Source organism: Onychostoma macrolepis, chromosome 09, assembly GCF_012432095.1.
Source record: "Onychostoma macrolepis isolate SWU-2019 chromosome 09, ASM1243209v1, whole genome shotgun sequence".
In the NCBI taxonomy this organism is placed as follows: domain Eukaryota; kingdom Metazoa; phylum Chordata; class Actinopteri; order Cypriniformes; family Cyprinidae; genus Onychostoma; species Onychostoma macrolepis.
In genome coordinates, this window is record NC_081163.1 from 35,901,258 (window position 1) to 35,923,239 (window position 21,982).

The following is a 21,982-nucleotide window of genomic DNA, read 5'->3' on the forward strand; positions in this document are numbered from 1 at the left end:
ATCTGGAGGTATTCTTCATTATTTTTGACAGTAATTTAAGTTTGTAAAGTATAATCTGGGGATGGTCTAATGTACTTTGACTAGGCGTATGCTAGCTCATGTGTATCGTTTATTAATGACCAGAATGTTGTTCACCTGTATTTCTTTTCTTATATTAGTATTAAAATTAGTGGAATTTAGGTTGATTAAGTTGACGTGACGCTAATTTGTCCGTGTTTTTTTTTGTATGTTGCAGTTTCACCTTTTCTCTGTAACGCCAATAAACCTGTGGAACTAAGAATTAATCTTCAGAGTCTTGGTGTGGGGAAAAAGTTTAGCTGGCCGTCAGAATATTAAGTAAACATATCGAGGACGGCACACCCACTGAAGTCCACTATATGGAGAAAAATCCTGAAATGTTTTCCTCAAAAAACCTTAATTTATTTTTGACTGAGTAAAGAAATACATAAACATCTTGGATTACATGGGGGTGAGTAAATTATCAGGAAGTATTTATTCTGGAAGTGAACTTGTCCTTTAAGTTGAATATATTTAATTCAGCATTTTTATGAAACTGTAGAACATTTAGTGCTTTCATTGTAATAATCCAGGAAAAATCTGTAAAATAAGGGTTTTACACTAAAAAAAAGTCTTGTAAAAAAACGGTCAAATGACTGGCAGCTGGCACTTAATCTCTTTCACGTGGTTCTTCTGGCAGAGCGCCTTCACTGTCTCTGTCTCTGACCACTGTACTGGCATACGTCCGGTGTTTTGTTTCCAGTCTGCTTATACAGTAATTAAATCCTCCATTCTTTTATGTTGCTCCAGGTCGTCAATCCTTCTCTCCAGTCCTTTAATCTTCTTGTCCTTCTCTTTCACGCAGTTCTTCAGTTGTTTAACTTCATCCATCAGATCAAGTAGCACAGTTTGTTGTTAAGCAACTTTGCTCAACTCGTCTAGTTTAGGGATTTTCTTTTCCAGTGAAAGGACACTCGGGAATTGTATTTCTCCATCCCAGTTTCTATTTCTGCACCAGTCAGCTGCAGTCCTGGCATCTCTCAGAAGGATTTCCTGCAGTAAATAACAAATATGGTCAAAGTATTTCATGTACAGGTGCTGGTCATATAATTATAATATCATCAAAAAGTTGATTTATTTCACTAATTCCATTCAAAAAGTGAAACTTGCATATTATATTCATTCATTACACACAGACTGATATATTTCAAATGTTTATTTCTTTTAATTTTGATGATTATAACTGACAACTAAGGAAAATCCCAAATTCAGTATGAATATGCCCTCCAATTCCGAACACTCGCGGCAGCCAGTCGGTGGAACGAACGCTCGCTGCTAACCGCCTACTGTCAAGGACTCGAACCCAGGTTACAGTTGCAGCTCGCCGGTTACGATGACTCCTGTGGGTTAGAGAACTTAATTCAACTGTCCATCCGTTGTTCCGCCCGTATGCAATCATGCTTCGAAGAGCAACCTCAACTTACCCGTTGCACTCCTCAACAGTGCCCACAGGAAACAAACCGCCCTCCAGAACCAGTTTGTGAACCTATGCAAACTGACAATGCCCGCTTATCTTACACTGAGCGGCACAGGCGAATCTCTCAAGGCTTATGTCTCTACTGTAGAAATAGCGGGCACGTAATATCGTCATGCCCCGTTCGACCTCCTCGACTTATGGTGAGTGCCATTCAACCCATCATACAGAATATGAAACCATTGTCTACTGTTGTAACACTTACTGCCTCCACCATATCTATTCCAGTCCATGCCCTCCTCGGCATGGGGTCTGCCGGCAATTTCATATCCGGGAGCCTCTGCCGCCAGCTCAATCTCCAAACCGTTACCAACCAAACCTTCTACCAAACCTAGTCGATAACGGGAAGACCCATCAGCCACAGTTACTGCGTGTCAGCCTCTTACATGAGGAACAACTCCATCTACTGGTTCTGGAGGGATCTACAACAGATATAATCCTCGGACGACCCTGGTTTACACAACATGACCCTCAAATCCTATGGCGCTCAGGAGAAGTCCTGAAGTGGGGCAGTCGGTGTTTCCCAGCATGTTTCCCATGCCTTCCTCAACCCACCTCTCATCTGATCCAATCCATAGCAGTAAATTCCACCTCCATCGAAAGCCCTCTCGAGAAACAGTCCATCAACATACCCTCCTGTTATGCCCCCTTCAGAGACGTATTCTGCCCAAAAAGAGCCTCCAAATTACCTCCTCACTGGCCATGGAACTGCGTGGTTGAGCTGGTACCAGGTGTGCCAGTGCCCAAAGGAAAGATCTATCCTCTGTCACTTCCGGAACAGAAGGCCATGGAGGAGTACATCCAAGAGGCACTTCAGCAAGGCTACATCCGCCCTTCCACGTCCCCTGCTGCTTCAAGCTTTTTCTTCGTGCCAAGAAGGACAGAGGCTTGCGGCCTTGCATAGATTACCGCGCACTCAACAACATTACCATCAAGTTTCGATACCCCCTTCCTCTCGTCCCAACTGCCCTGGAACATCTTTGCGGAGCCACCATCTTCACCAAGACCTCCGCAGCGCGTATAACCTCATCCGGGTACGTGAGGGGGACGAGTGGAAGACAGCCTTTGTGATACCTACCGGCCATTATGAATATCTGGTAATGCCGTATGGCCTTGTCAACGCCCCCTCCGTTTTCCAGGATTTCATGCATGAGGTGCTCCGAGAGTATTTACACCGCTTTGTCTTGGTCTACATCGACGATATCCTCATTTACTCTCGGAGCTTGGCCGAACATCACCACCACGTTGCAGAGGTCCTCCAACGCCTGCGTGAATTCCATCTGTTCCTCAAAGCCGAGAAGCGCTCATTCCATCAACCCTCAGTCCAATTCTTAGGATACAATATCGATAGTGGTGGCATCCGCATGGATGAGGGGAAGGTGGAAGCAATAAGATCCTGGCCAGTACCTTCCTCCATAAAAGAACTTCAAAGATTCCTCGGCCTCTCCAACCTCTTCCGACGATTTATCCATAACTACAGTACCATCACCAGTCCCCTCACCAACCTCTTACGCTACAAGCCCAAGTCTCTGTCCTGGACACCAGCCGCAACGGAAGCATTCGAGAGCTTGAAAGACACCTTTACCCATGCTCCAATCCTCGTCCATCCAGATCCCAGGAAACCATTCATTGTGGAAGTTTATGCTTCAACCACGGGGGTTGGGGCCGTCTTATCCCAGCAGCAGGGGACTCCAGCCAAACTCCACCCATGTGCCTTCTTTTCCCGGAAACTCAGCCCGGCGGAGAGAAACTATGACACTGGCAATAGGGAACTCCTGGCCATCAAGCTAGCCCTTGAGGAGTGGAGGCATTGGTTGGAGGGTTCACAGCATCCATTCACCGTCTTAACTGACCACAAGAACTTACAGTACTTACGTGAAGCCAAAAAACTGAACCCTAGTCAGGCCTGTTGGACACTCTTCTTTACCCGCTTCAACTTCACCATCTCTTATCGTCCAGGATCCAAAAACTCCAAAGCTGAAGCTTTATCACGCCTGCATACCCCAGAAGAAACTGATGAAGAACCAGAACCCATCATCATTGTTTGTCCCATCCACTGGAATCCCGATCCTAATACCTCCTCCAATGCTTCCACGACCACTCCGCCGGGCTGTCCACCAGGACTCCAGTATGTCTCCCAAATACAGCGCACTCCCCTAATCCATTCTGTACACACCTCTCTGGGCACTGGCCACCCCGGGGCCAACAGCACCCTCTCGCTGCTGAAGAACCGCTACTGGTGGCCCAACATGGCCAGGGATGTGAGAAGGTTCGTCCAAGGCTGTACAGATTGCGCCATCTCCAAGAGTCTTCGTCTCTTACCAGCAGGCAAACTCCTCCTGTTACCCATTCCCAATCGGCCATGGTCAAACCTGGGAGTGGATTTCATCACAGACCTGCCAGAGTCAGACGGCAATACTTATACTAATACTGGTAATAGTGGACCGATTCTCAAAGTCTTGTCGACTCCTTCTCCTAAGAGGCCTGACCACGGCCATGGAAACAGCTGAATTATTATTCAACTTCGTCTTCAGATATTTCGGCATTCCAGAAGATATTGTGTCGGATCGAGGCCCACAGTTTGTTTCCCGAGTCTGGAAGGGATTCTTCAAACTCCTGGGTGTGACCGTGAGCCTATCGTCCGGATACCATCCCCAGACCAACGGACAAACAGAGAGGAAAATCCAGGAGATCGGTCGCTTCCTACGAACCTTCTGCCATGGCCACCAGGACTCTTGGAACCAGTTCATTGGCTAGGCCAAGTATGCCCAGAATTCCCTACGCCAACCATCTACTGGACTCACTCCCTTCCAGTGCGTACTCGGCTACCAGCCACCCCTGTTCCCCTGGTCTGGGGAACCATCAGAAATACCATCAGTGGATTACTGGTTCCGAGAGAGCGAGAGGGTCTGGGACAATGCTCACCATCATCTGCAGCGGGCAGTGCGCAGGTGCAAAATGACAGCGGACCTTCGCAGATCCGAAGCTTCACACTACCAACCAGGACAGAAGGTCTGGCTGTCAACGAGGGACATCAGATTGCACCTGCCCTGTAAAAAATTAAGTCCCAGATATGTTGGCCCCTTCACCATCCTGAGACAGATCAACTCGGTCACCTTCCAATTACAACTCCCTCCATAAAACAAGATCAATTCCACCTTCCATGTCTCCCTGTTAAAACTTTACCACCCTCCTGTCTCTCCCTCCACAGAGGCTGGTCCGAGTGAAGAACCCCCTCTCCCGCTGATTCTGGAGGATGGTGCCATCTACGAGGTAAAGTAGATCCTGGATTCCCGGCGCCGTGGTGGTAAACTGGAATACCTCATAGACTGGGAGGGCTAAGCCCGGAGGGGAGATCATGGGTCAGCAGGAATGACATTTTGGACCCTACCCTACTTGAGGAATTCCACTCTACTCATCCAGATCGGCCAGCTCCCAAGGGAAGAGGTAGACCACCACGCCGTCGGGACCCTCGGCCCTCTGGAGTGGGCCGTGGAGAGGAGGGTAATGTCACAGATCGGTCAGGCTCCCACGCCAGCCAATCACAACGCACACCCTCACCAGAGTATTAATGGAACACAATCAGCACCTCATCACCACGCACCATATAAGCTCACACCTCACCACAGCCAAACGTCCGGTCTCGTTCATACGAAGTGGACTCATCCCAAGCCTATCCTACGAATTACCTGATACTAACCTGAATCTCTACTTACCTCCAGTCTCGTCTCCAACTGTGTGTCCTCCTGTCTCCAGTGTCCTGTCTTCCCAAACGATCTCCTGCAGATATACTCGTCTCTTCTCGAGGTGTGAGCCTACCTCCATTCCTCGAGTTCCTGGCAAGATACAGTGGGGCAAAAAAGTATTTAGTCAGCCAATTGTGCAAGTTCTCCCACTTAAAAACATAGAGAGGTAATTTTCATCATAGGTATAACTCAACTATGAAAATCCAGAAAATCAGATTGTAGGATTTTTAAAGAATTAATTGGTAAATTCCTCTGTAAAATAAGTATTTGGTCATCTACAAACAAGCAAGATTTCTGGCTCACACAGACCTGTAACTTCTTCTTTAAGAGGCTCCTCTGTCCTCCACTCGTTACCTGTATTAATGGCATCTGTTTGAACTTGTTATCAGTATAAAAGACACCTGTCCAACTCCAAACTCCACCATGGCCAAGACCAAAGAGCTGTCAAAGGACACCAGAAACAAAATTGTAGACCTGCACCAGGCTGGGAAGACTGAATCTGCAATAGGTAAGCAGCTTGGTGTGAAGAAATCAACTGTGGGAGCAATTATTAGAAAATGGAAGACATACAAGACCACTGATAATCTCCCTCGATCTGGGGCTCCACGCAAGATCTCACCAAAATGATCACAAGAACTGTGAGCAAAAATCCCAGAACCACACGGGGGGACCTAGTGAGTGACCTGCAGAGAGCTGGGACCAAAGTAACAAAGGCTACCATCAGTAACACACTGCGCCGCCAGGGACTCAAATCCTGCAGTGCCAGACGTGTCCCCCTGCTTAAGCCAGTACATGTCCGGGCCCGTCTGAAGTTTGCTAGAGAGCATTTGGATGATCCAGAAGAGGATTGGGAGAATGTCATATGGTCAGATGAAACCAAAATAGAACTTTTTGGTAAAAACTCAACTTGTCGTGTTTGGAGGAGAAAGAATGCTGAGTTGCATCCAAAGAACACCATACCTACTGTGAAGCATGAGGGTGGAAACATCATGCTTTGGGGCTGTTTTTCTGCAAAGGGACCAGGAAGACTGATCCGTGTAAACGAAAGAATGAATGGGGCCATGTATCGTGAGATTTTGAGTGAAAACCTCCTTCCATCAGCAAGGGCATTGAAGATGAAACGTGGCTGGGTCTTTCAGCATGACAATGATCCCAAACACACCGCCCGGGCAACGAAGGAGTGGCTTCGTAAGAAGCATTTCAAGGTCCTGGAGTGGCCTAGCCAGTCTCCAGATCTCAACCCCATCGAAAATCTTTGGAGGGAGTTGAAAGTCCGTGTTGCCCAGCGACAGACCCAAAACATTACTGCTCTAGAGGAGATCTGCATGGAGGAATGGGCCAAAATACCAGCAACAGTGTGTGAAAACCTTGTGAAGACTTTCAGAAAACATTTGACCTCTGTCATTGCCAACAAAGGGTATATAACAAAGTATTGAGATGTAATTTCGTTATTGACCAAATACTTATTTTCCACCATAATTTGCAAATAAATTCTTTAAAAATCCTGCAATGTGAATTTCTGGATTTTTTTTTTTCTCATTTTGTCTCTCATAGTTGAGGTATACCTATGATGAAAATTACAGGCCTCTCTCATCTTATTAAGTGGGAGAACTTGCACAATTGGTGGCTGACTAAATACCTTTTTGCCCCACTGTATATATATTCTCCATCGCCGATTCCTCTCCAGTGGTTGTCATCTTTAATCAATATATTTTATTCATTACTCTGCTGTTCAATAAACCATCCCGGTTTTCACTTACTCTCTGTGTGAGTTCTACATCTGTAACACATACAAAGCAAAGTCTCAAGGATCATTATTTAAGATTAATGAATTTTTGATGTTTGTATATGGGTTATATGCTTCCCCCATTTAGGTGTTGGGGGGTGGGTGTAGGCTACTCTTTTTTTATGCCCCCATTTTTTTTTAAGTGAAAGGATGAATGCCTTATATTATAAACAGTGACATTTAAGACTTGCATTTAATTCACCCCAAAATGGGCCATTTGCACATTTTCACTTAACTTCTGCTACTTCACGGAGTAAGAATAATTATGAAATTAATATTACCCACAACAGAGGTGCAAATTTTGCAATGCATAATTCTAATTTTAAAAATTAAATAGACCGCAGCAATTAACATTTTGTCAGAACCTCTAGTAAATTAAAAGCTATTTGTTTAGTTGTCTATTGAGAATCATAGGAGAATATTACCTCTATTTGGAAAAAGAAAAAAAAAAGTGATCAATTTATGCAGAATTGTGCATATTCCTATGTTTGACTAACTGTTTCTCCCATGGCAGTGACGGGCAAATGTAACTAACCCCCCCTTACCATTTACAATTTTTAAAAATAGTGAAAAAATCCATTATAAAACACTCGTGCTTTTAAGACAAATACAAGCTGAAACGACTCTCCCACAACCTCTGATCTCGGGTTTTCTCTGTATTAGAGCTGTTTTAAACTTACTGTTTGAACGCGTTGGTTTACTGGATCCTTGGACTGAAAAGTTTTCAGGAGTTTACCGGTTTAAAAAATATCTGATCGCAAAAACCTGGTCCTTTTGATTTTTCTTTTCATATCATAATGTACTGATTCAAATTAGAAATCAATAATTAATTATTATTTTGCCACTTTGCGCGCTTCCCGTGATTCTCACGCCCCCAGACCGAGATGAGAGGTAATTCACGGTGCCCCCTCCTGGGTAGTCTGATTTTTATAGTATAATTTCTAATTACCCTGACACTTACGCTTTGCGATAAAGATTAAAATATAAAATTGCCGGTAATGCGTAACGGAGTGTCCGTCACATTTCGAGCACTGCTTCTGTTATTAAAGAGTGTTCACTTTGGCTGACGTCTTCTTTCGAAGTTGTTGTTGTTGAAGAGGCAGCATCTCTGTCAGCATCTCGGGACAAAGCAGGCGCGGGCGCAATCATCAATCATATTTATTTGAGCGCTCATTCAAAAGGATTTCAATTCTGGGCATATTGATAGCGGCTCCCTGATGCGCGAAAATACAGTATTAGCACATGTGTGGGCGGTAAGAAAACGAAAACGAAAAAATATATGAACATCAATTGAATATCACAACAATTTTGTTATTGGCTGTTATGTGTGGGGCGGCTATCCTCCTGTACAAGACAAGTTACGCTGACAAACTGGCCCACCCAATCAGGTGCTTTTCCCACCCTGGCCCCCAACAGATTACTGCCATCTTTTAGGAACAAAAAAAAAAAAAAAAACTATTTGAAAATGTACAACTTTACTGCACAAATGTACTTAATTTTGCTTGAAATAATCTTTAAGTGTGTACTGTACATATATATCTTCCTTTTCATTATTATTATTGTTATTATTACAAATGATCTAACAGACAACAACTGTTAATGTGTTGATTCATACTGGATGTGTTGTCGTGTCAACCCTTGAGTTTTCTGTGTGTTTTCTGGATTGTAACTGACATTGTTGATGTTTGATATTTGTGGTGTATCGAGTGGTGAAATGGTGGATTTTCGGACATCGCCAACCAGTGTATCACTGGGAAGCATGGCAGCCCAAAGCACAAGCACTAGTTTGGAGTCTCTCACACAGCGCCACGGGGTTAAAGTGGTGTCCGCGGTGAATGTGGAGGAGTGCATTCTGGCTGTTGGTGATGACGTTGGCAATGAATGTGTTTTAGCGGCATCTAGAATGAATAACACTATTGTTTTGTTTTTGAATTCAGTTGAGAAAGCAAAGAAAGTTGTGGAGAAAGGAGTAGTAATTAGCAGGTTGTTTACCCTAGTGCTTCCCCTTTCTACCCCTGCGAAGAAGGTTACGTTGTCTAATATTCCACCGTTCATTAAAGATGAAATGTTAATCAAAGAATTTTCACGTTTTGGAAAGGTAGTCAGTCCTATGAAAAAAATAGTTCTTGGAAGTAAGTCAGACTTGATTAAACGTAGTATCTTTCAGGAGATGTTTCATAAACAAAGAGGTTGAAAAAGTTTGTGACAAAACTACAAAACAAGTTGAAAAGTTAATGGCAGTAAAATGGCTCAAACCTTTTGTAACCAAGGCCCTTATTGGCTGGTTTTTTTCTTTATGGTCTAAGTCTATTTTTTTATTTTCAAATGGGTGACATTCGCATTGCGTCTTTAAATGTGAATGGAGCTAGATATAGTATAAAACGCACAGTGATGTATGAAACTATGAATCACAAACAAATTGATGTCTTACTTGTACAAGAAACACATAGTGATGTAACCAATGCTGTTGAATGGGAGAAAGAATTTAAAGTTCTCTCTTTTTTAAGTCATAAAAATTCACTTAGTGGAGGGGTTGCGATTTTATTTGCTAATAGTTTTACTCCCTGTTCTGTTGAGGTGGAAGAGTTTGTGAAAGATAGATTGCTAAAGGTTCGAGCTCAGGTTGAGAATCACACCCTTGTTTTTATTTGTGCATATGCCCCAAACTGACCATCAGAAAGAATGGTGTTTTTCAATGTTCTTGCTGAAACTTTAGAAAAATGCAATAGCGAAGAGAATTTGTTTTAGGCGGAGATTTTAACTGTGTAGAAAGTAACATAGACAGGAATCATGTAGAACCACATATGCCTTCTCGTAAACGACTTGCTCAGATGATTGAAACAAATGGTTTATGTGATGTATGGAGTTTAAATGGGAATTTAAAACAGTATACATGGGCTCATGCCTGTGATAACATGTTGTCATTAGCGAGATTAGACAGATCCTATTGTTTCAAGCACCATCTTAGTATTTTTAAGAACTACTTCATAACCCCAGTTGGGTTTTCTGATCATAGTCTAGTTATATGTACAGTAACGTTAAACTCTGTCAAGCTGAAAAGTGCTTATTGGCATTTTAATACCAATTTATTAAGTGATGCACTTTTTAAAGAAACGTTTACATTTTGGGGTCTTTACAAACATGGTGGGGGTTTGGTAAAACTCAAATCAAGCAACTATGTCAACAGTATACTCACAATGTCACAAAAGATAGAATTAAATCTATTAAAGTTTTAGAAGATGAATTTTTACATTTCAAGAAGTGGCACAGTCAAGTGGAAATCAAGCACATATTGAAACCTTTTTTTTAAAAAGAAATCTGTGTTGTCTGACATGCAAAGAGTGAAAGCAGAGGGGGCGCTAGTTCGATCACAGTTTAAAGATATAGACCAGATGGATGTGCCTTCAAAATTCTTCTTTAGTCTAGAAAAAAAGAACGGTCAAAAAAGAACGTGTTATACATTCTTTATTTTCTGAGACTGGTTCTCTGATATCAGACCCTATTGAAATTCGGAAAAGAGCAAATGTTTTTTCTGAAAAGCTTTATAGTTGTGAACACAGGGAAGAACAGGTTGTTGAACAGTGTTTCTTTGAGGAACTACCAAAGATCTCTGAGGACTCTAATGCAGCACTCAAGAGGGCTATAAGCCTAGGTGAACTGCATGAAGCTCTCCAAAGTATGGAGAATGGTAAGGCTCCTGGGATAGACGGAATCCCAGTCGAGTTCTACAAAGCCTTTTGGCTTGTGATAGGGGAGGATCTGCTGGCAGTTCTCAGTGACAGTCTAGTCAGAGGACTTCGTTTAACAAAAAGGGACTACATAAAAGAGTTGACACACCGTGGTGTACTGTTTTTAAGATGAGTAATAATATTAGACCAGAGTGGAGAGCACTGTACAAGCCACCGTTAACTAAAAGAGCTGGAGATATACAATGGAGAATTTTGCATGGCATTATTGCTGTTAATGTTTTTATTTCTGTTTGAAATCCAGATGTTAACAATGAGTGTCCTTTTTGTTTTCAGAGAGAGACTGTTTTTCATGCTTTTTTGTATTGTTCATGGCTTTAGCCTTTATTTGATGGTTTGTGAAATCTTTTTAATTGTTTTAATGAGGAGTTTTCTGTGCAATCTTTTATTTTGGGTTTTAAATATGTCCAAAAACAAAAGAATAAGTGTCAATTGCTTAATTTTATTTTGGGTAAAGCCAAAATGGCTTATTACATTTTAAATTGTTAAATTTTTTTCACTAAGCATTGCTTTTCAAAACTGCTTGGTAATTTATATATTTATTTCTAAATAAAGGAACGGCATAAAAAATCGGTGAAAATCGGACAGATAAAGAGTATGTACTTTCGTTCTCTGAACTGCTTTAATCCCCTCAGCCAAAAGGAAGAAAAAAGAAAATTATACACAATTAATGTGATATTAATTTTGTAACTATAAAGAAAAATGTAGGCCTTTAGATTTTCCCTAAAATAAAAAAAAATACGAGCAGGAAAATGAACTTAAACAAGTAATTTTTTATTCTGTACATTGCAGTGTTATCATTACCAAAAGGCTAGTTCAATGCGTCTCTTTGAAGATCTGTCCCTTTAGTTGTGGATTACAGCATCCAATTGACCCAAAATGTGCCAAAATTGTCACAACAATTGGATCTGAAAACTACACTAATACTTTAGTTTACAACACTGTCAAAAGTTACATTTCAGAGAAATATCCATTGTATTACTTATATATATATATATATATGTATGTATGTATGTATGTTCTCAAAAGATAATCAAGTACTGAAAATAGGATGACTTTCTGATGCTGATGCTGGACTAGATGGCAAAAAAAGGTAACTTTTATGGAGACTGTTCAGCTTTTATTGTTCACTCTTTATTAATCCTTTCCTGTGAACTGTTGGATCCTGAAGGATGAAAAATGTGTAGGGATTTAATTTGGCGCTCATCTGCTTGTTGGTATGTATAAAAATAACAATCCATTCCAATTTCTGTTACCGCACCAGTCAGCTGCATTCCTGGTGTTTCTCAAAAAATGTTTTCCTGCTGTGTGTCAGTCCTGTCTTCCTGTGTCTTGTGTTTCCCCTCCTCTCATGCCCATATTTGGTCTTCCTGTTCCTGCCATTATTAGTTGATTAGTCCCCAGCTGTTTGTAATTGTTTATTTGATTTCCTTCTGTTTATTAGCCCTGTGTTTCCCTGTCTCCAGGTTGGCTGTTAATTGTCACTCTGTGTTCTTGGTTCCTGTGTTCCAGCGGCTTGAAGTTTTTGGTTTGGAAAAGTTCCTGGTCTCCTCGTTTCCCTGGCTCCAGAGGATCGTGACACTGTGAAAGAAGAAAGTATGGTCAAAATATTTGGTGTATATACAAATGTTACAATTAATGCCTCAAACATGTAGGCCTAGAGCATTTACAGTACATGACATAACTGATATTTTCTAACAATGAATGCTTTCTATAAATATTATAAAAACATTACTACCATTTTTCATTATAAAATAAGTCAAAATTGTTTGCAACAGAACTTACGAAAATTACACATCGTTTTGCAACAAATAAAATTTTTTGCTACACTCACCACAGTTTAAGCATGCTATTTGTTAAAAACAACAAAAAAAAACATTTAATTTCTCGGTGATCCCACATTTGTCCATTTTAATTTTTGTAGCTATTACAAAAATTCTATACTTCATTGAACTGCCCAATTTCCATTCATCACTTTATTCATTTGCATGCATGAAATGAATGCCAAAATTGACATAACCTCAAAACCGCAAGAATCATAATTTAAGATTACTGAATTTCTGATGTTTGTGTGTTGTAAGGCTTCTGTCATCAGTTGTTGCCTGCCGTCAGTCAAGGCAAGGGAGGCAGAGTCTCTTCAAGTCAAGTCACCTTTATTTATATAGCGCTTTTAACAATACAGATTGTGTCAAAGCACTTAACAGTATCAAATTAGAGGACAGAGTGTCAGTAATGTATAATGATAAGATTAAGACACCCGCTGGTAAAGTTAAAAAGAACAGCTGGACATCAGTTGACAAATAAAATGTTTGTATTGTTACTGTTTATTCTGGAATAAATGTAAAAATACGTAAAAACACTAACTTGATGACATTTATTGGTTTTGATAAACAGAATATTACACAGTGTAAAAATACAAAATATTATTGTATTTGGCCTTTTTAATGTAATGTTTATTTAACCAGGGAAATGTGACAACATATACTCATACACGGATATTTATAGAAAGCATTCATTGTTAGAAAATATCATTTATGTCATAATAAAAAGCAGAAACCTTTGGAAACGTGAAGACATTAAACACACGATTGCGATAATATATGGTTTATTTGTGCTTTTTTTTCAACCATCTCCAGGTAATAAATAAAGTTTATGAAAAATTCAGTGCTACCTGACATAGCATTTATTACAGTACAGAAACTATTCTGTCTTATATGTGATAAAAAATGAAGAAAAAAAAAAGTGTTTGTAGTACATTAACAAATAATTTATTGGTTATTGTCCAACAGTGTATCTGATTTCTAAGCCAATTAAAAGAAACACATAAGAGTTTAAAAAGTTTCCTATATTCTTATAAACAGTAGCCTATGTACAGTATATACATTTGTCCCTCTCACTTCTGAAATGATGGCTACGCACCTGTGTAGGCTATAGCATACACGTGCATATTTACTGTCTATACAGCTAAGCACTTCTTATGTGTTCTTTATGGGGCAAATTCTTATGCAATTTAGCTTACTGGATTCATATTCTGGTCGCATCTGCTTGCTGGTATATAATAATATGCATCATCAAATCTTTTATTTAAAAATAAAACTGTGTAGTTTATAGTACGGCGATAAACGATCGTGACTCCTGACACGAACTCTGGCAGCTGATACATACAAATGTATTATAATAATAAACAATAATAATAATAACACACCTGTGGGAACTTTGCATTATTAAAACACCATCGATCGCCACTATGAACAGTGTAGTTTCAAACAGCACCTGAAACGGCAAGAAAAAAACAGTGGCATCTGCCAAGAACTCTCTCAGGACAACGACCTTTGGCACGAAGGAAGATCACATGTTGCATCTATGCAAGTGAAATATTCCATAGGCAATTTTTTTGTACAAAAAATATTTTTGAACGAATATTTAATAGGAAGTCTACATTACAAAAAATAAAATAAACTATAAATGAATAAAAAGACACTTGCCAAGTCTACTGTAACCACAGCACATGTTGCACAAATGCAGGGCATGAAGACTATAATGGCAATTAAAAGAATCTCATTGACATTAAAGTTTAATTATTGAACCTAATCATAGGAGCGTTTTTAAAAAATGCTCATAAAAATAAATAAAATAAATTTAATCAGACAGATTTAGAAGTTTTTGCATCTGAAATCTTCACTGTGTATCACTGAACTGTAGTTATATTGTATCTGTACTTCATTGTACTGCAGTAATTCTTTGTAAGGGAAAGGCAAATATGTGTGGTTCTGGATCAAAATACAGAAATAATCTTGCATGAGTAATGACATAGCTAAATTTATATTTTAGTTTTTAATTGATGAATAGACGACATTATTTGTATGCCCACAAGATGGACCATTAGCGCATTGCACGTGGAACACGTTGTAAGAAACTGGTACTTATTAAACACGAAATAACTCACTAAAACATTAACATATTTTACAGTAAGTATTACTTGCAGTGACTATAAAGAGCATTAAAGTAAGAATAGCAGTGACAGAATCAACCAGATAATGCAGCAAACACGCATATGGCGCTAGATGCTAGATCTTAATCGCGGCATGAAACAATCTGTAAGTAAGCTCAAGATGCTGTCAACAAACATACAGTGAAGTGAATTAATCTTGGAAACACTTAAAATGGAAGCACATATGTTACAGGATACCTTCAGGTGACTCAGGGACAGTTCTAGACAGTTATAGTTCTAGACATTTGGAGGCCCTATAGGCAACATTTATGTGAGACACCTCACATGTATATTTGTACTTGTCCATATTAAATTTGGCCTAAGGTAAATACTAAAAAAAACATATGACTCACAGGTCTTTAAAAACCTCATCATGGATCCTACAACATGTAATGTTTAAAACAAGAAATGCATTGTTACATTGGTTTCTTATATAGGTATATTGTGTCCGAGACTCATTTAGAATTTTTACAATTGACAGAAAGGGTTGCTTCTTTAGTAGCTATTTAAATTGCTTTTTGTTCCTCTGTTGTAAGTCACTTTGGACACAAGTGTCTAAATGCATAAGTGTAAATGTCATGTAAACGTGATTAATGGCTTTACATAAGTAATGGCCTAATCTTACTTTCATACTTTTGCTTATATGGAGCTTGAGTTTCCACCCAAAACCCTCTGGCGTCATGATTCTGACGTTATGGGGAGGAGGAAGCTGAAAGTAAAGCTGTACTTTGTGAGATCTTCTGTAGAAACCTCATACGTGTCTGAGCTGCAAGGATCTGTCAATATGCCACCTCCATATCGTCCATCCATTGAATCTGCCTTGATGAATAATCTGTTTGGTCCAGGAAGTGCATTTGCTATCACTTTCATATTTCTTGTTTTTCAGTACTCATTCAAACTGGACTTTCAATGTCCATGTAATGCTTTTTCCAATGAAGCATTCTGTTTATCATATGCTCTTATTCCATTCTTTGGACTTTTATTAGTACTGACCTTAGCAACTAAAACATGTACAGTAATGTGCGCACGGGGTTCCTGCTCCTCTGCATGCTTTTCATGTGGATGTTTCTGCAGGATTTTCTGTAAACACATAGTGAGAAACTTTGTTCTTTCTTCATTATGGATCGTAACAATTTTTATTGAAGGTGATTTGTGGGTCTGCCTTCAACTAACAAAAGAAAACATCACAAATTGGCATGATCAAACTCCTTGTAAAGAGAAGAACAATCATACTGCTGAGGAATCCATGGATATTAGATTTTATCAGGCAGAATCACAGGTATGTTCAATTTTTTCTTTTTTCAATACATGTTTTTAATATTTAAATTATGACTACCACACTAATGGATTTTTTAATTAATTCTGGTCTAGGTTTCACACTTATTACTCCAGTTAATATAATCAGGTCAATTATTCTTATTAAAGAAAATTTCTCTATTTATAAAGTCTTGACTACAAAATAGCATTTGCACATTTTATTGACCAAAACAAAAGCTTATTTAGTTTTGTGACTTTAATTAAATAGTTGTGCACTGAATATGTTTCATTTGATCACAATAGCAATGCATTTGACAAGAGTATCGCTAATACTCAAAAGTTAATGTACTTCTGGAATTAATACATCTAAAAATCCACTATATGGTGCTTTACAGTTTTGTTTTGTTTTTTCTTTTAGTTTTGGTACTATTTTCACATGTAAGGTGTCTATTTTCAAACCTCTTACTACAAAAGTCAAAACTGATCACACTTATAACATCGCTAGTCATTCTTTCAAAACCTGATCTCATGCTTTCATTACAATTGCACTTATTTTCATCCACACAATCATTGTTTCAAAACATAGATTACTGTAGAGAACATTTGATTTAATCACCGAAACACAACATTGTGATCTTTCAATTTAGTACTTTTAACAATCAGTTCATTCAAGAGCAAACAATGCAAGATACATATTTTCAAATCACCATTGTTGCTGAAATTATTACAGTAATAGAGGCAATAAGTATCATGTTTTTGTATAACTTGTATAACTCACAAAAAAAAAAAACATAATGTTTGTAAACGTATTTACCCAGTGTGTCAGACTATACTGTATCAAAAGGTGCGATGAAGGTATGACATGGCCATATGGTTTTTGTGCTAGAACAGAGTTTACTGTCAGTGCAGTAAATGTCCTCACAGTGCCATGTGACTGAATCTATACTGTAGCTGAACTTTTCAGATGAAAGGTGAGTTACAGTAATGTGCAGTCTCTACCATGGTAATGCTCCTGTATGAAGTATCACATGGCATAATGTAAAATGTTGTATTTGATGCAATCTTTCTCCCTTCTTCTGATACATCTCTGATCAATCTCTGATCAGTTCCTCTCGCTTGTATCCTGCTTTATGTTAACAAATTGTAAAACACAGTTTTACAAATGAGGACATCTTCAAAGGGAGGTTTTTAGTGATTTTGTCAGGTTTTGCTCACTTCTGGGTACCAATTTGTCCCCAAAATATGGTTTTACACACACACACACAGGAATCCCTATCATTATGGTGACATTCCATAGGAGTAATGGGTTTTATACTGTACAAACTATATATTATACAGGTGCATCTAAAAAATTATATTATTGTGAAAAAGTTTTATTTTTTTTGGAACATTTCAAAAAGTGAAACTTTCATATATTCTAGATTCATTACATGTAAAGTAAAACATTTTACTACATTTTACTACATAAACATTTTATTAAATTAATTTTGATGATTTGATTTTACAGCTCATGAAAGTAAAAAATTCAGTTTGTCAAAATATTAGAATATCTCCTAAGATCAATCAAAACAAGAATTTGCAAAACAGAAAAGTTCAAGTTCTTTAAAGTATGTTAATTTCTGCGTTCAATACTTGTTCAGTGCTTGTTTAGCACAAATGACAGCATCAGTGAGGTGTGGCATGGAAGCGATCAGCCTGTGGCACTGCTGAGGCACTATAGCTCGGATCGACTGTTTCTCATCTTTCTCTCGAAAATATCCCATAGATTCCATATGGGGATCAGGTCAGGCATGTTGTGCTGGCCAATCAAGCACAGTAATATCATGCTCAGCAAACCACCTGGAAGTGGTTTTGTCACTGACTTTGGACTTTTTATATACTGCTTAATACAGGGCCATCTGTTCAAGAATAAAGTTCAACATAAACATATACTATTTAAATACCAATAAAGTGGAGGTATCAGTGTTTTTTTATTAAATGTGACTCAATATAACATTGCGACTATACGGTAAAAAAGCTTTTACTGTTCTAAAAATAGATTTGTAAGCAGTATTTTTTATTATTATTATGCAAAAATTATACAAAGGTTTGCACAAGCTCACAAGTACAAAAACAAATAAACATTCATAAGAATATGTAAAGTGAAACAATTCATGCCAGGGGTAAAATTACAACAATTTAAAGTAACAAAAAGCATCATAGGTCTTTCTTGCTTTTTTGTTTTTAATTTTATCTAATGTAGTACCATATTATTTAATCTCTTATAAAATGTTCAAAGTTTGGCTTAGATTTAGTCCATTTTATTTTATTTTTTTCACATGAATGTGATATTTTCCAAGTAAAATAAGATTTATGAGCAGTATTGGATTTGAAGATGTTAGAAACACATGTCATTGTTGTCATGTGGTGAATTTGGCCAATCGTGAAACAGCCGTGTGGTCATCTATGGCGTTCTGATAGGTTCTTTATTATTACGCTGCAACATGCACTAGTCTCACTGAACATCTCACTGACGTCTTATTTTTATTTTTTATTTTTCCCCTATATAATCCATTAAATTTAAGACGCAGACGAGGCGTAGACGTCACGTAAGTCACGTGTATGACGAGTGGTATGTGACATGGATTACCTATGGCGTTCTGATAGGTTCTTTATTATTACGCTGTAACATGCACTCGTCTCACTGAACGTCTCAGTGACGTCTTATTTTAATTTTTTTATTTTTCCCCTATTTAATCCATTGAATTTAAGACGCAGACGAGGCGCAGACGAGGCGTAGACATCATGTAGATGTCACGTAAGTCACGTGTGGCAGTGAAGTGTGGAGCCAGAAGTCACGCGTGATTCACGTGTGGCTGTGAAGTTATTTTTTATTTTTTTCGCTAACACGTACCATAACACGCTGCTCACACGGCTCAGTGCAGTGTGTGAACGAATGCACTATGGCGTTCGGCCGGGTCCATTAATATTACGCTGTTACTTGCACTCATCTCACTGAACGTGACGTCTGCGTCTGCCACATTACAGTTCTGCTGTCTGAACGTGATGTCTGCGTCTGCTGCAAGTGTTTCCAGCACTTTCCATACACTTATTCATGCTTTATTATTCATATTCATTCTCTTTTATTGTTTTACTCCTCCTCAATTTTGTATAGTTAGCTATTAAGTGCTATTTACCTTTCTTATGTATGCTATAGCTTATTCCAAATTGTAAATACTAATTTGTACAAATTATATTAACATTTCTGTATGCCATTGTACAAAAAGACATCAAATAAAGATACATTAAAATAATAAATATCTTGGAGTGGCAAAGAGTTTCAGACTTTCTGTTTATTTTTTTTCATTTTTTATTTTTTTAATTACTTAAAGCTCTGAAACAAAGGACGGCTTACATTGTTTTTTTGGGGGTTTTTTGGGTTTTTTACCATTTACATGTATGAATATGATATTTTATCCAAAAATAAAACAAAGTTGACAACATTTAAAAAAGAGAATTTAAATCACATTAAAGAAAATATATCCTGCAAAACAAATGGAGGAATTGTTTACATTTTTACTGATAACCAACTATGAATATCAAACCAGAATTTAGAAGTAACATCTCAGTAAAAAAATAGATGATCAAGTGTTTCAGAAAAAGAATAATAATAATAAAAAAAAACACATGGATCCACTTAAAATGTAAATATTTTCTGTATAAAATCACTAACAGGGTAAATCCTAAACATAATTCTGTAATGTGTCTCCTTAACCTTTGGAGCAACTGTAAGATAAAAGGTAAAATATTTATCTCCTACTGAGAGTTCAACATCAGTAGTATTGGGATGCCACGGAATGTCAACGATTTTGATTGATGACCGTCAGCTGTTGACCTTTGACCTTAGGGATTAACTTTATGACCTTTTAATGAATGCAGCTGTGTTATGACATGTGTTATGACAGGTGTTATGACACGTGTTTGTAATATATCATATTTATCTATCCTCATCTGTGAAATAAGAGAGTGGTTACATTGTTTGTTAATGCGTGGCAGCTGTTTGTGATATAGCATGCCGGACCTCCGATTCGTAACGCGACATGTGTTTGTAATGCCTCATCTTTATGTGTCCTCAAATAAGAGAGTGGTTACATTGTTCGTCAATGCGCAGCTGTTTGTGGTATAGACCTCCGGTTCGTAACGCAACATCTGTTTAAATCGGACTGATGGGACAGCAGGTGCTCTTATGTGGTGTCACGCCGTCCCATAGGTTTCGGTCAGCCTGCATGGATGTGAGAAAGAGATATTGGTTTAAGGACAATTTGAAAAATAAGTAAAAGAAAAACAATTTTAAGAGATAGTTCTTAAAATTCAATGTGATTTATTGTTATGGACAGTGCTGACAATACATTTTAGATGTCTAAAATAAAATTACATCACTAAAGGGGTCAATAATTGAGTAATAATGAGAGGAAAATAACTCTCTCACACACACACACACACACACATTCTATTGGTTGTATTCTCAGCAATATAATGAAATAAAGAATTAAAAACTTAGCTTAAGGAATAAAATAAATATTGCAATAAAAAACTTTGAGTACAATGAAAATGACTTACATTTTCAGGGAGGTTGAGAAATTACGTCTTTACACATTGACAGCAGATCCTCAAATAAAAGGCTTGCAGATTGAAGCTGAATTAGAGTGCAGAGAACTTCCCCATCGTTCAGTGAAATGAGAGTCAGGGGAGGGGGAAGTGGACCAGCCGTCACACACACACACACACACACACGCTCAGGCAAACTATACCAGACTATAGGAACCAAGAGTCAAATATGGAAAATATCGAGTAACGTTGGGGATAAAAAATATTTGAAAAACATCACCGGTCATCTGGCAGCTGCTTAGCTTACTCCTTGATTAATTATAGAGGTTCAAACACTTACACTAGTTTTAGGCGACGCTAAAAATATAAAATGTACATTTTTCCAGGAGCGGGAAAAGAGATTGTCGTGTTAGGGTTAGGATCAATTATAAATTTATAGATTATAAACACCAAATGGCAAAAATAAAATAAAAAATTAAATATATATATATATATATATATATATATATATATATATATACTAGTGCTGGGTAACGATTAATCGTGATTAATCGCATCCAAAATAAAAGTTTTTGTGTGCATAATATATGTGTGTGTATTGTGTGTATTTATTATGTATATATGAATACACACCCATGTATGTATATATTTAAGAAAAATGTGTTATGTTTATATATTAAATATATTTATATATCATATAAATTATATTAATAAATATATACATGTAAATACATGTAAATCTTTTCAAAATATATACTGTATGTGTGTGTCTTTATATACACATAATAAATATACACAGTACACACAGATATATTATATAAACAAAAACTTTTATTTTGGATGCGATTAATCGCGATTAATCGTTGCCCAGCACTAATATATATATATATTAGCAGGCCAAAGGATAAGGGCTATTGTCCCGGACATGTCTGGACTTAGATGTAGTGTAGGCCATAGATGTAGTGATTTTAATTCTCCATCATTACCTACAGTAAACCTATCCATCACAGTAAACTTTCTACATTTATTTTTCATTAAAATTTTCAAAAACATAATTTTGTATAATTTATCATTTAAAAAGTTGTTATGCTCATGGAGACAAATTTTGCAGAGGTCAATCATTTGGACTATTACTGCACATATGGTTTGGGGGACACTCCATACAGACGTAATTAATGTTTTGTTTTTTACTTTACAGATTCTAAACCTACCCATCACGCAAATATTTCTGCACACGGTTCCATTTTTTATATAATTTTGTTTGTAAGCGATCTTAATTATGAGGACTCAAGAAATTTCATCATAAACCACATTTGCAATGTTATATCAGTCTAATAC